The sequence below is a fragment of the Protopterus annectens genome, chromosome 13.part0 (assembly GCF_019279795.1).
Source record: "Protopterus annectens isolate FY-2018-M chromosome 13.part0, PAN1.0, whole genome shotgun sequence".
NCBI lineage: Eukaryota > Metazoa > Chordata > Ceratodontiformes > Protopteridae > Protopterus > Protopterus annectens.
The window spans coordinates 1268096928-1268111928 of NC_056747.1; positions in this window are offsets into that span (position 1 = coordinate 1268096928).

A 15001-nucleotide genomic window follows, 5' to 3' on the forward strand; every position below is an offset into this window, starting at 1 on the left:
TTTAGTTGAGAGGATTAAATGTTTAAACTCTATTTGGAGCTTCATTATCTGAGAGTCATGATCTGAGAAGGGGCATGGAACTATTAAGAAGTTGAGGTTTTTTGTTTGTAAATCTTGAACTACAAATAATTTGTCTATTCTGGTTTGTGCTCCAAATCTATGGTCTTTATGGGAAAATAATAAGGATTTATCATCTTTTACTTTGAAAGTGTCTATTAAATTAAATGAATCAATCCATCTTTTTAAGGATTTTGAAATAGTTGCTATGCAAAATGACTTCTTGGTGGTTTCCGAAGCTTCTAAGGTACAATTAAAGTCTCCTCCCCAGTACAAGATTTCCTTTATAATTGTTGGAAATATAATCTAGGTTTTTTTTAACCGTTCCTGCTCCAATTCCTGGGAACCAATATAGATTAGCTAAGGTCCATGTTCTGTTATTAAATTTAATTATAACAAATGCTAGTAGACCTTCCTTGTCTTCATATTTATAAATAACGTTTGGAGTGATTATGTTTTTCTTCCAGAGAATTGATACTCCTTTTGTCTTTGTTCTATAGGAGGACTGAGCTAAGACTGTATAGTCCTTAGGGTTACAAATAAAGCGATCATTAGTCTTAAAATGCATTTCCTGGAGAAATACTACTTGTGCCTTATTTAGATTTAAATATTTTAGTAAGTTTGATCTTTTATTTGCATTATTTAAGCCATTAGTATTTAATGATAAGAATGTTAAATCCATTTCAAGTTATTGTTGGAAGAAACATTTTGCTTCTTTTTTTATTTTGATTATAGTAGTTATACCATATTCTCTAATAACATTGAATGTTATTTTTATGTGTGTAAACTTGGGAGTGGAATTTAATATTTTTTCTTCTTTAAATACAAGTAGGATAAAATTCTGGTCAGGCTTTAAAAAAGTACTTCTATAAAACATTAATTCTAAAGTATCAAATACAAGTAAATATGAATTTCCCATTAAACATGGAATGAAAGTCATTCCTAATCCAACAGATAAAGATAGATCTATTGGATTATCACTAATACCTTTAACCAACAATATCAACTGAGTTCCATATGTTAAATTATTTTATGGAGAATTTTCTTAAAAGAGATATGAAATTCTATATTATTCTATTATTGTTCTATAGTATTTTATATATCAGGATGGAATGTTAGTAGTGTAAACAATTATTATGTTGACTTAGAAAATATCCAATATTTAGTTACGCTTAAGAGATCCGAAACATGTCAGATATGTCATTTTGGAGAAATTAAATGCAACAGAGGAGCATACACTAAATAAGCCAACAACAAATAGAGTATTACTAAAATAATTTGACTAAAAGGACTCTGCAGGAGACAATGAGTGATTATCAATGAAATATGAATTTACTGTGTTTGTGTACTGTCTTCCTTTACTTTCCCACTCTTCAGCTCACCAACTTCAACTTACACTTATGAAAAGACATGGCTTATCAGTGGTATTCTGACTCTGAGTAGAGACACCTTACATTCTAGCGTGCAGTGCTTTTACATATTTATAGATTTGCAAAGCAGAGTCTAAGAATGAACTATGATCTCCCTGACAATTCCCATCCTACATAGGGCACCTCCAGCTTCCAGAATGGGTAATCACATCAGGTCTAGAATGAATGTGAAGCTACCTATATGGTAATCAAGACTTACCTTAGGTAAGTATTAATCAAATAGTATTTAAAGCAACTTAGAGAGTTCTTAGGGCATTTAGAATACTCTTAAGCCTCTCCTCCCTTCAACAAAAACAGAGATTTCCCTTCCCTTTCTTTCCCTTGTTTTAAATCAGTACTAATAAAAGAAATTCAGCAAACATAGGTAAACAGAAATAACATTTAGTAGTCCGTCTTGTACATGACTCGCAATCCATTAAACAAGTCAGTGACTAACATCACTTTAGTAAACATTATAAAGACAAATTAGAAATAATTTCTTAGCTCTTTAAATTTTCTGATAAAGCAAAAAGTTAACAATAAGCTATTTTAACTAAAAGTATAAAGCATTTCAATTTTCCTTGCATGTATAAATTTCTAATTATATTGTAGTGTCAATAGCTGTCTTTGAAATCTGTACAATAATTCACTTCTTCAAATCATTCCTTTTTCAATTCAGGTTTTGTTTTGTCAAAACGGCAACAATATTTCAAGGGCACAATTAATATTTAAACTGATGTTTCAAATAAATAACTTGTCAGTTGCCAATTGAGTTAGTTAGAATGTATGGTTAGTGCAAATATAGCATGTTGCAAAAATAATATGTATTTTTTTCATGTGCTTTACAGACTGTCATATGCAAGTGACATGTATAATGTAGCATATATAGAGCAGCTATCTTATAGATTCAGGTTGTTAAAGTAAATTATGCTTATTAATTAGGCAGTTTCATTTAAATTCACAAGTAATTTGGGGTCATTTCAGTTGAGTTTCCAGGAATGTGTAGTCCAATGTGAGTAACTGAGTCCACTTTTCCTCATAAACATATGTCACAATTCATTAAACGAAGCAGTCTAACATCTGTCTAATAATCATTATAAAGACAAAGAATAGTAATTATTTCCTAGCTCTTCAAACATTCTGATAAAGCAAAATGTTGACAGTAAGCTATTTTAACTGGAAGACTAAAACATTTCAATACTTCCTTGTGAATATATTTTACTTTTACTGTAGTGTCAAGAACTGTCTTTAAAATCTAAGCATTACTTCACTTCTTTCAAGTCATTCATTTTACAGTTCGGATTATATTTTGTCAAAATGTCAATAGCATTTCGAAGGCACATTTAATATTTAAACTGATATTGTAAATGAAAAGCTATCGGTTACCAAGTGAGTTTGTACGGAGTGTGAGGTAACTGCAAAGATAACATGTTGCAAAAAGTAATATGTAACTTTTCATGTGTACTAGAGACTGACAATTTCAAGTAACATATAAAATGTAACTTTTACAGTACAGACAGCTTGTGAAATCAGCATGTTAAACTGAGTAATACTTTTTAATCAAGCAGCTACATTTAAGTGCACATGTAGTTTGGGAACATTTTCTTGTGTTTCCAGCAATATGTAATCCTATGAGGATAAATCATAAACTATTTATAAATAGTCCTATTATGTATTTATTTTACCTTACTTAGGTTGTTTTTCATTTTAATAACTAAACAACATTACTTTTTCTTATTATTTGTTATCTGTGAGGCTAAATGCACTTTGCAGGTTCACAGTGTCCTTAGAAACGCAGCAGTTGTTTACTATTGCTATGGCAATGCAAATAGAATGTGAAGAAAGCTTCACTTCTCTTAACCAACAGTACATTTTCCCTCCTTTTTTATATATTTAAATATACTAAAAGGAAATAATGCAAAGGACAAATGTACATGAATGGAACATTTCAGTGTTAATCACAAACATGTCCCCAATCCCAATAAGCATAACAGTGACTATCATTACTCTAATAAATAGTGTAATAACAATTAAGTTCACTATTCGTATTAGTCTACCTTAAAACTAGATTATTTCAGACTATTATTTATTTATGCATAGATAGTGAGGTATTAAATATATACAGACTATATTAGTATAGTAAATAGGAGAGAAGTTAGAAAGGGAGACAAGATGCAGTTAAAATAAATAATGAGAAAAGAGAGAAGAGAGAGAAAGAAAAGAGAAAATTAAGAGAAAATACACATATACTATGTATGTTGATTTACAGTATAAATATTTTATGTGCTATATAACCCTCCTTCTGTGAAAGAAAAGTACCCTGTTTTACATACCCGAGGTAATGTGAAAACTGTCATGTGTCATCTGTTTTCAAAAAATATAGATAAAGATTCCAGTAGTTAGTTACCTTTGTTTTAAAATTCCAAGCAGTAAAATTGGTCCTTTAAAGTAATGTTAAAACAATTCATATCATAGTAGATGCTTTGAGAGATTTGACTGTAGCAGTATCAGTCTTTTGCTTCTTCTTTTTGACATCTGTCCAGACATTTGTTTTTTTTTTTTTTTGTTCTCTTGAGAGAAGGTGACATCCAATCCATATCTTCTGGTAAAGTAATCACATTATTAGTTTTAATAAATGAAGAGGCTTCCTCTAAGTCAATAAAAGTTCTCATCTCGTTGGCATACAGTATTCTTATCTTAGCTGGATATGCAAGTTGTGCCTTGATGTTATTTTGTTTCAGAAACTTTATCATTGGCCACACTTTTTTCCCTTGTTCCATTATTCTAGATGAATAGTCGTTCTCAAATCTTATCAGGCTCTGTTTATATTTTAGAGGTGCCTTCCTTCAAGCATATCTTAAAATCAGTTCCTTGTCCAAGTATGAAAGAAATTTGATAATTATTGATCTAGGAGGAGAGTTTGAGTTAGTGGCAGGTTTCCCAAGAGCTCTGTGTGCCCTTTCTTTTAAATTAAAAAAGTCAGGGATCCAGCTTGATAAAAAGTAAATAATATCCTCACCTTCTGTGTTTTCAGGTAATTCAAAAATCCTGATGTTATTTCTCCTCTCCCCATTTTCCAAGTCATCTACTTTATTAACCAACCAAGTGTTTTGTTTAAGAAGCAATTCTTTCTGTGTTTCTTCTTCCTTAAGTCTGCTTTCTAAGCCATTTAGATAAACCTCTATTCCTGTTATCCTTGTCTGGTGTTGTTGTATCATTTCCTTGAGGGTATTAGCCTGTTTTTGACTGCTTGTTTTAAGATTTTCTAGGTTCTCTTTAAAATCATCCATCTTCAAAGACAGCTGCTGCAGGGTAGATGCCATCTGTTGTAGTTCCATCTTTAAGGCAGCTTCCTGGTGAGAATTCCTTGAGTTGCTCATTTTAACAAGTGAATATATCTCGAAGCTTTTTGACAGGAAATTATTTGTAAAACTTCACCAAAGTTTCTAATTATGTAAATTAGTCCTTTATCTATAAGATTTTATACTTTTGCATCTTGAATGACTTTGGCATTAGGAATAGCAGAGTGAAAGTTATTGATAAAGATATTAAACAGCATTGGTCTGAGGATGGACCCTTGTGGTACTCCGGTAGGGGTGGTTAAGAAAGATGATGGTGCCTTTTTTCCATTTCACAGCCTGAGATCTATCTGACAGATAGCTTGAGAGCTTGGAAATAGTGTTTTGGGAGAGATTTAGTTTTGAGAGGTGACTTAGAAGGTGCTTATGGGAAACAGTATCAAATGCTTTAGAAAGATCTAGGAGCACTGTGGATACTAAGTTCCTAGAATCTCAGGCTTGATTGGCAGTTTCTAAGAATGAGAGTAGAGCTGTTATGGTGCTATGTCCTGGTTGGAGGCCATGTTAGGTAGGGGTAAGAAGTTGGTTTTCAGTCAGAAATGGCATAAGTTGGAGGTAGATAATTTTTTCTAGGATTCTGGAGATTGGAGAGAGAAGAGCTATAGGGTAGAAGTTTGAAATGTTAGTGTTTTTGCCTCCCTTGTAGAGAGGAAGAATAAAGGCTGAACACCAGAGTTTAGGGACATAGGATTCCTTTATGGATCTGTTAATTAGGATATAATTGGGAGAGATATACCATTGGAAGCAGACTTGAGAAAGGAAGAGGGGATGTTGTTAAATGCATTGGAGCAGGGTTTAAGTTTGGATAGAAGTCTTTTTATGTAGTTAGTGGAGACAGGTTTAAGCTCAAATATAGGGGGGCATTATTTGGGGACTTAGATGAGGTGGAATGTAGGAGAGATGGGTCGTTGTTAGGAAAAGTTTTCGTTAGGTCGGATATTGACTCTATAAAGAAAGAGTTGAATAGTGAGGCTAATTACAGGTCAGATTTACTGGGTTAAGGGGGGATGAAAGGTTAGAGGAAGGGGAGGGTAATTATTTGTAGGTGGGTTAAGTCCGGGGTTGGGGTGAGTGTCTCCTGCTAAGACAAGGTTATTGAAGGTAGTTATTTTAGTGTGTTTGGTTTGGCTGGTCTAGTATTAGTTTAAGAGTAAGTGTCTTAGCAGTAGTGGACATAATTTTAGGATTAAAATGGTACAGAGGGTTGAACTGAAACAGAGAGGAGGAGATGGAAAAGAAATGATTATTTGTGTGAGGGAGGAGATGGTTTTGTATGGAAGTATGGTAAGGAGTAGAGAGTGGAAGCTGATTGGAGGTATAGGAGCTGGCATGGTATAAAGTGATTAGGAGTAGTAGGAGGGAGATGGGGGTTCAGAGTGTTAGGAAGAGTAAGGAAAGCATGGTTAGAAAATGGTAGTTTATTATGTGAGGATTTGTAGTTGGAGAGAGGAGCTGTGGGGTGAGAGGGGGTAGTGAAAGAGTGATGTATTTAATTAGTGATGTATTTAATTACTGTGGGTGAAAGGAGGAGGGGTAAAGAGGGGAAGGCTTTGATTGGATGGTTGACTGTGGGTAAAAGGAGGAGGGGTAAAAAGGGGAAGGCTTTGACTGGATGGTTGTCTTGAGTGAGTGGGGAGTGGTTGAAATAAAAGTAGGAGTAGTGAGAGTGGGTGGGAATTGGGGGCAGGGTAGGGGAGCGGAGTGAGCCCATAGAGTGAATGGAGTGGGTAGAGCCAAGGAGAAGGAAGAAAGCCAGCAAAAAGTTATCAGTGAAGTTGAGAACTAGCTCAGAGGTAAGGAGGCACTGGCACTGTGTGTGTAAAATTAGAAGGATTCAGAGGGTTGAAAGGAGATAGGAGCTAAAAACAGGGCAGTAGCAGTTTAGTAGAATATAGTAAGTATTAACAGGGCTAAAATAGGTCAGTGGTAAATTAATAGAACAGTTACAGTACTTTTAGCTTGTATTAAAAGATAGGTAGTGATTGAACAATGCCACCTGGTGGTCTGAGTAAGTGCAATGGTAAGCTACCATCACTCAAAGGAGGGAGAAAGAGACTAGGAGAGGGAAGGGAGATAAATTCCATGGTAGACTGCTAGCAAATACATGCAGGGTTAATATACACCAGTGGTAGGTATAGGATATATTTTTATTTTACATTAGGGTACATACATGTTTAAAGTTAGTTCTTGGGAAGGCATAGTAGTTACAAAAGTACTGCAGGATTCCCTTAGCATGAACTTTACAAAAATAGCAATAAGAATCACAAACAAAAACAATACCAGGTAGTACTTACATGCAAGCACACTACTGGGGATTCCTATGAAGCAGGGCAGGAAAGCTAAGTCAAAAGATGGTGCCTTTCTACATTAGGTTTTTTTATACCTCTGTAATTAAGCAGGAATGGGAGAGACTTGTGCAGGTTCAAGGTGGGGGTGGGGTGTAGACACAAAGTAATACAAGGTTGTGAGTCAGAAAAACTGGACTAGGCCAGCTGATAAAAAGAAAATAGGAAAACCAAGCTAAGTCAATTCCAGGTCAGTGTAGTGCAGTATCTTTCTAAAAACTACAAATCTTATGCTAGTAATCTAGTACATTGTGGTGAAAAGGACCACCTCTTCTACAGGGAAAACAATTTAAGTATGGGCTGCAGGTGCATAGGTAAACTTTTTCCAAGAGAAATTAGTTTTAAGTAATTGAACTTGGAGTACAATAGGTAGAGAAAAATGTGTGGGGGACCAGTAGTGTGTACGTGTACAGTGAAAGGGGAAAGAGTCTTCAGTTTAGAGGACAGATTAAATACAACTCTGTTCTGTAGCTGCACAGTGTAAAGCTTATTTGAATGTGGCAAATGATCATAACCCAAGGCATCAGTGCAGATTTCCTGTAGGTTCCTAAGGTGTATCACCCCTCATATATCATTGAAGGTCAGTAAATGTGGATCATGAGACTATAGCCACTTGCCAGAATATATAAATTGGTGCAAGTGGTGCAGATTTAAGTACTTCATTCTTGTACCTTACAACATCCTAGACAAAATCAAAAGCACAATAAACATACGCTTTGTTGAGGCATACACTTTGTTGAGGCATATGCACCTGAGCAGCTATGGATCAAATCTTAAATGACAATGTACACTTCACCAGAGTTAGTTGGATTGAACAAGCTGGGAATGAACTTTTTGTGACTGTTCCTTTTTCTCTACTGTTGCATGCAATAGTGGAGTTGGTATATAAATTGTTTTTATTTCCCCCTGCAAAAAAAAAAAAAAAAAAAGATTTTATTGTGTATGCATTTTTAAACATTTTTGAGTTATGCTTTTTGGAATTGAGTTTTGAAAATGTCTAGCTAATTCTTTTGTATTGTGACAGAATGAAAGAAACCCCCCAAAACACATAAACGGTTTATTAAAAATTGTTAAGCTTTCATTATGTCAATTAAAATAACATACCTCACATGACAGAAGTTTTTAACAAACGTATAATAAATTAGATGTTCTGACTGTGTGCTTTTTGTGCCAGGTTACAGTTTAATCCATTTCACATTCTGACACCTAATGCCTTTTTCAGGGATCTATGTTATATATCCGAACTTCCAAAATATCGAATACCATATGTTCGAGACCATATGGTCGACATTTGAAAGTTTAAATATATAATAAAAAAAAAAAAGAAAAAGAAAAACATACCTTAACAGTGCGAGAAGGGGGGAAAGCCCCCCTGTACTCCCCACCACCCTACTTAAATTTACCAACTCCGAGACCACACTTCAGTGCAGAAAAGGGAAATTCTTCCATTCTTCACCATACGGCACCGTTCAAGTCAACCTTTGAGCACTTGCAATGTCGATCATATGGTCTCGACCATATGATGTTCAACATTGCAAGCATTTGTTTATTTGACATGGACCCCTTTTTTGCTGTTTAAGATCCTAGACAAAATATTTTCAAACTTAATAAAGATGCTACTTCAAATAGTTTACTGAGAAACAAAACGTTTTTATTTGCTAGACATATTGCATCAGAAGCAGTGGAGCTGTAGGATACATTTTTGTTGTACATTATTTTTCTTTCTAGCTGTCCATATATGACTATCAGCTTTTTTTCCTCCCTAGACACCATTTGGCCCATTTATTCCCCCTTCAGCCAGTAGAGACAAGGGTCAGCTCTCTGGGGAGAGACTGTTACAGTTTTAATGGTGACAGTTAAACTCTACTCCCTTAGTGTTTGGCCAGGTTGAACTTCCTGGTTTCCAGACTTATGAAGTGAATACCCACCTCCAGGGTTGCATGCCTATCTTAAGTTACACCCCCAATCTTAGGTTACACCCCTGGTACTACCCCATTGCCTCCTCTTTGTCCCTGCCCTCATGCTGCCTGATAAGTAGACTACTATGCTCTCTGTTAATGCCAGCAGTATGGCAGCTACATACCTCCCCTGGACGCATCCCACACCCCCCAGAGAAATGTGAGTGGGTATTGTGCTTTAACTACTCTTCCTCACTTTGTCAACTTTTCCAATACCAGGGCCACTAATCAAACCACAATCATCTGGATAGTAATTAGGCTTTCATACCTGAAATTTATTTTCTTATAATTAACAAAGGTAAAACATTAAAGCACCAAGTCTCACCTGTATATACCAAAATGAATAATCCAGTAACAATAGTGAAAGGTTGTACTGAAATGCATATAAGTTTTTAAGTGCCTATTTGATTTAAACTCATATCTAATGTAGGTCATCCATATAACTTTCCAAACTTCATAACACAAAAATGGTATGCCACCTCTAATGAATATACTATATAAAGGCATTCATTAAAATACTTTTTAGTTCCATGTTTTGTAAAGCCTACTTTATCAACCAATAAATTTTGTTTATTCCCACTTTGTTGCTGTCATCTAGACATTGGTGTGACCAGAAACACGAAGTCTGAATTTAAAGTGACAGATAAGTGATAGACTAAAGGGTAAGTTAGATATATAGCAGTTAGATGACACAAACAGGGAGATGTTTTTGTGTAGCGGGCAATGTTGCTCACCCTCATTAAGGAGTCTGTGTTCCCCAGACAGTAAAACTTCCATCCTATTTTGCAAAACACAGTCTCACCCGTACATATAAATACAGACACACATGCATACACACAGTCGCACCTGCCGACAAGAACATGCATACCTACACACGCGATTGTGCAAATTCAAATGAATACACTGTAACTCTGCTAGTATTCTACAAGGATAGTTTTATGTCTCTTGCATGATTTTTTAACAACTTTCTATGTTTTAATTGTATAGCCTCATCTGGAGGAATATTTCCATTGTGCATCGCTCTCCGTCTGTGAGAAAAGGTTCCTTATATTCTTTTACTGTCTCTCGGCTGATCACCTTTTCTTTTCAAGCGCTTCTTGTCCTTATTCTTATAGTTTTTTTTTTACTGAATAGGACTGTGCTATTGGACTCATTTCCTTTTAAGAAGCCAAATCATCTCTCCTCCTTTCATAATGGTTATGTATAATACATTTTATTAACTACTCTTTGTCTCAGAAAGACTTTTGATGCAGGCTCTGAATCTTTAGTGATGCCTTCTGAATTACTTTTATCTTACAATTTTTTTAAGGAGGGGGTGGCTTCTCCCTGGGTAACCAGTGAGGAGGAAAACTGATAGTCATGATATATATATATATATATATATATATATATATATATATATATATATATATATATATATTGGGGTAAATACTTCCAGTTTTCTAATGCACATCTCATCCTTCTCATCCTAGTATTTCCTCACCATTCTGACCTGCTTTGTCTCATCTTTTGCCAGTCATTTGGCATGGGAACCCCCATCACATTCACCATTTTGTTGTTATTTTTCTCACATGTAACACAAACTTGTTCCCTTGTATTTATTTCAGATGAGGATTACTTTATTCCTTTTTACATGGAATGTAAGTTGCAAAATGTTAAAGTCTGTTAATACTCTTATTTGGTCCAAGTATGCTGTCAAAATATTCTAGTAAACTTGAGAAAGTTCTCCCAAGTAGTATGACCTCATATGATGTTACATTAAGTAAGATGGTCGAGGGAGAAAAAGCCCTCTGCATGGGCAGTGTGGAGGAGCTTATGCTCAATTCCACCAAGGGTGACTAAGTCTGAACTGAGATACTTAGACTTAAACAGTACCATACCCCTCTTCCGATCATTGGTTTTCTTCATGAGTGTTATCCTAGTGAAAGTCTCTGACTTTTTTCCAGAACATACCGCTAAACTGTACAGACTTTCATAGAATGTCCATATTTTTAACTCATATTTTTGGTCTGTCCCTCAGTAAAATTTCTGGCATTTGGTAAATCATTAAGGATTGTCCTTCATAAAGAGGGGCAGGGGATAACTGTATAAATTAACAAGAGACATTTAAGTTTCAGACTTTATATCCTTCTGAAAACATATTCTAATGTACAGCCTGTTATGCCAGTAACTTTCTCATTTATAAGAGTGATATTTACAATTACCCCCCCCCACTCTTGCACTAAGTTGACAAGTATGCCCCAGAATGAAAATAAAGATGCATTTTCCTTCTTAAGTCCTCTATGATAATGTTAATAAAGTCAGTAAGAAGGATGCTATACAGTACCTAAAACCTTTTTTTCAGAGCAGGCTCCTTTTACTACTTCATTCTGTATCTTGAGTGTCTAGCCAATGATTAATCTATGCTGCTATTTTGGGATATACTAAGACATCTAATGTGCTTTCTCATACTCTGTGCAGTTCTGTGAAACACAATTTGCTAAAAATCAAATAAAGCATGCCTCCAGCCATTTCCTCATATATTAATTCTGACCCAGCCTATAATTAGCTCAAGCTGGTGGTATCTGAGTGCCACTTTAAATATATTCTTTGTATGGCAGTTCTTTTTTGCTCTAATATTATTAAGTATATGTGGTTTTAGTGTGTCTTGCTATAGTTTATCATATTTTATTTTTATGTGTTAGCTTTGTACTTGTTCTATTTAAATCAGCTGTATTGTTTCATAAATTTTCATTGAGGACACCTTAGGTGCTTGCTGACTTTACAAGCTGAGAGTTAGCAACAAAATGAATATTTGTATTTATTTGATTGTTTATTTCTTTGTTTTTTATTAATTGGAAAAGTCTGACTGGGCAAAGCCCATTTTCAGTGGAGGCCCAGGGAGAAAAGCTCCATTGGGTTACATCCAGTCATAATATAATAATTTTGGTACAAAATACATAGAATAATACAAGCAGTGGTACATAACATTAAACAACACAAGCCGTATAACAGATACTCCCCAGGATTCAATAAACTCAGTGTAGATTTTGTTCAGAGCCTACATGGAGTTTTTCACATACGCGATACTGCTCATCGCATGGCATCACCCCATGCATATTATGATGAGTGGCGTGCATAAGCAAGGTTTTGTGGCTTGCACCAATGTTGCTGGCCACAAAATGCCTAATATGAATGTGGATCATATCTTCCAACCTTTTAGTGCAAGAAATCTGTTCAGATTCAAATAATGGGGGGCAGAGGCACAAAAATAGGGACAGATTTATAATATTGTTCTTATAAATGTAGAAAGTAGTTAGAATAATAAGATTTGTGTTAGCATACGTTTTCTGAAGGATATGAAGTATGAACCTCAAATGTATGTCATTATGTATTTTCTTCAATCTTCATTGATTTTTCAGAAAACCACAAATTTTACAAGAAACAGCCCAAAAATATGATGCAAACATCTGAACATTCTGCAAAATTCTGGACAGCACAGCAATTGCTTTTTCCTTACTTGAGTTTTCTTCATTAAAATTTGTTTGGGGCACTGCCATAGATTGTTTTTTTTCATTTCAACTATGTCTCCTTTTTTTTTTTTTTTTGAGGCCAGTGTTTGCATGATGTGCCTCTTAGCACAAACATTTTTGTCTGTGCTCATCTGGTTTGCACGAAGCGCAGCAGTGCACAAACTGGGGGAATGGACCACACAGGTTGCAGACGTGAACCAGAGAGACACAAACATAAACCGAATGCATTCAATTAATACTGTTGGTCATCTTGCAAACATGGTAAGCATTATTGCACTGTGATTAACAGCTAGAACTTTACAATGAATACTAAGATAGGGAACATCATGTCAGCAATCCTGTAGCAGCAGGGGTTAAGTGTAGGTGTGCAGTGCAGATGGTCCTGGGTTCTAGTACAGGGTGTGCAAACTTTTTTTACTGTTGTGACATTGCAGATTATAGCAATGAAGTGCAACATACACAATTGTTTTCTTAACCTTCTTGTGGCAACAGCTGTGTAGGACAACTGTAGACATGGTCCATTTAACTAACACATTTACACAACTGCCTGTATATCAAATAACCTTGAAATTGCATTGCTTGCCACTGTTGAGCAACACTTACCATCACACAAACATGTTGCCAACCAGCGCAACCCCCAACCACTGTGTTTGTGTGATGATAAGCGATGTGCAACTTTTTCAAATGTTACAAAACCAAAATGTGTGCACGCTCAGTCAGAGCAATACATGCAGTTGGCAGGAAAACATCAGGATACAAAATGCAGTTGGCAGGAAATGTTCATTCTGCATTGAGCTTGAGCTATGATAGACCTGTCTGGTGTTGCTGGTGAGGGAGTGTGCTTCCGAGCACAGAGGTGGGGTGTTCAGGAGTCCAAAGACTCCTACTTAAGGAACATGGGCCCCGGTTGCTGCAGGGGGACTATTCAGGCTCAGAATATAAGTCTGAAGCCTGGAATAGTATTGGCAGGGCTTTGACCAGTGATACAGGTATCCTCTGCATTGGTGAACAATGCTGATATCACTTTGATGACTTCCAGAGGGGAAGTGGGATACTCTCGACCATTGCATAGAGGAATTTAGTACAGGGGACACCCCACAGGTGTGTACGTATCAATTACAGTGACTAATTGTAAGAGTTAAAAGTTGAGTATAGTTAAGACTGGTATTCATAATGGGATTCTGTTCTGTTTTTTGCTGCCACAGAGCGAGTTTTGAATGTGAGGTCCCATGCCACGTGTTTGTTAAGGGTGTGAGAAGCATGTGGTAATAAATAATAATAATAACAATAATTTTAATAATAATTTAGTAGCATTAAAAGTTAAGGGCAGCTTAGTTGGTATTTAATACAGTTGTATCAAACTGAACATACATATCTCAACTGTAAAAGAAAGCAGGCATGCCTTAGTCTGTAGCACAAAGCAACAGTTCTATATTCTGATATAACAGTGAGCATGCATCTCTAAATTGTAAAAGGAAAGTATGAATGCAGTAGTTTGTAGGACAAAATAACAGTACAGTATTAGGGAGTAGTCAGTGGTTGTGGGTTCAAAAACCACACTTCCCAAATATACAAAACTGTTAGGTTTTCATCATTATTGCTGTGTAACTACAGACCTCTATACCAGTGGCACAAATGACCTGCTGTAAACTGTAATCAGTATAACTGGAACATGCATATGTGCAATATATGCACACATCAAAGATTGCTGGCTGCAATCTGTACTATAGTATGCTTCTGTTATGAACTGAGTAGTCTTAATAGTAACAAACAAATTTGTTAGGAGTTTGTAGTGTTAAAAGTAAAGGTAACAGAATAGAGTCAAATAATCATATCAATCCTTTGTATGTCACATATGATGTTAATAATGTTCTCCCTTTTTTCTCTCACCCCAACCCTTATCTTCTCTTTTTTTGCTTTTGCTTTTTCCCTGGATTACAATGGGCTAGGCCTGTCCCACAGGATCTTCCTGCCCCCACTCCACTAGCTACAGCATTGCTGCCTAAAATGCCTGGTGTGTGACCTGGCAGCACCCTGTATGCTGCCCCTGCACTACCTGGCCCCTGAGGTAGTTCTGCCCCAGAGGATAGGCCTGTGGCTCCCTCTGGGAGTAGTGGTGGAGGTGGTGACTTTATCACTTGAGAAGAACTGCCAGGGATGATGTGTAGGATTGTGTGATGTACTGTGGGTGCAGGCCTATGCTGGGTAGAGTGTCTGCTCTCCTTCCTGGTTCAGAATGCCCATGGGAGATGCAGACATCAGGCACTGCAGCCAGTGGTGCAGTGAGGTGACAGTGATGACAGTCCACTGGGTGAAGGACTCAGTTCTCACTGTCACCCAGCTTGACGTGCATGGGACATC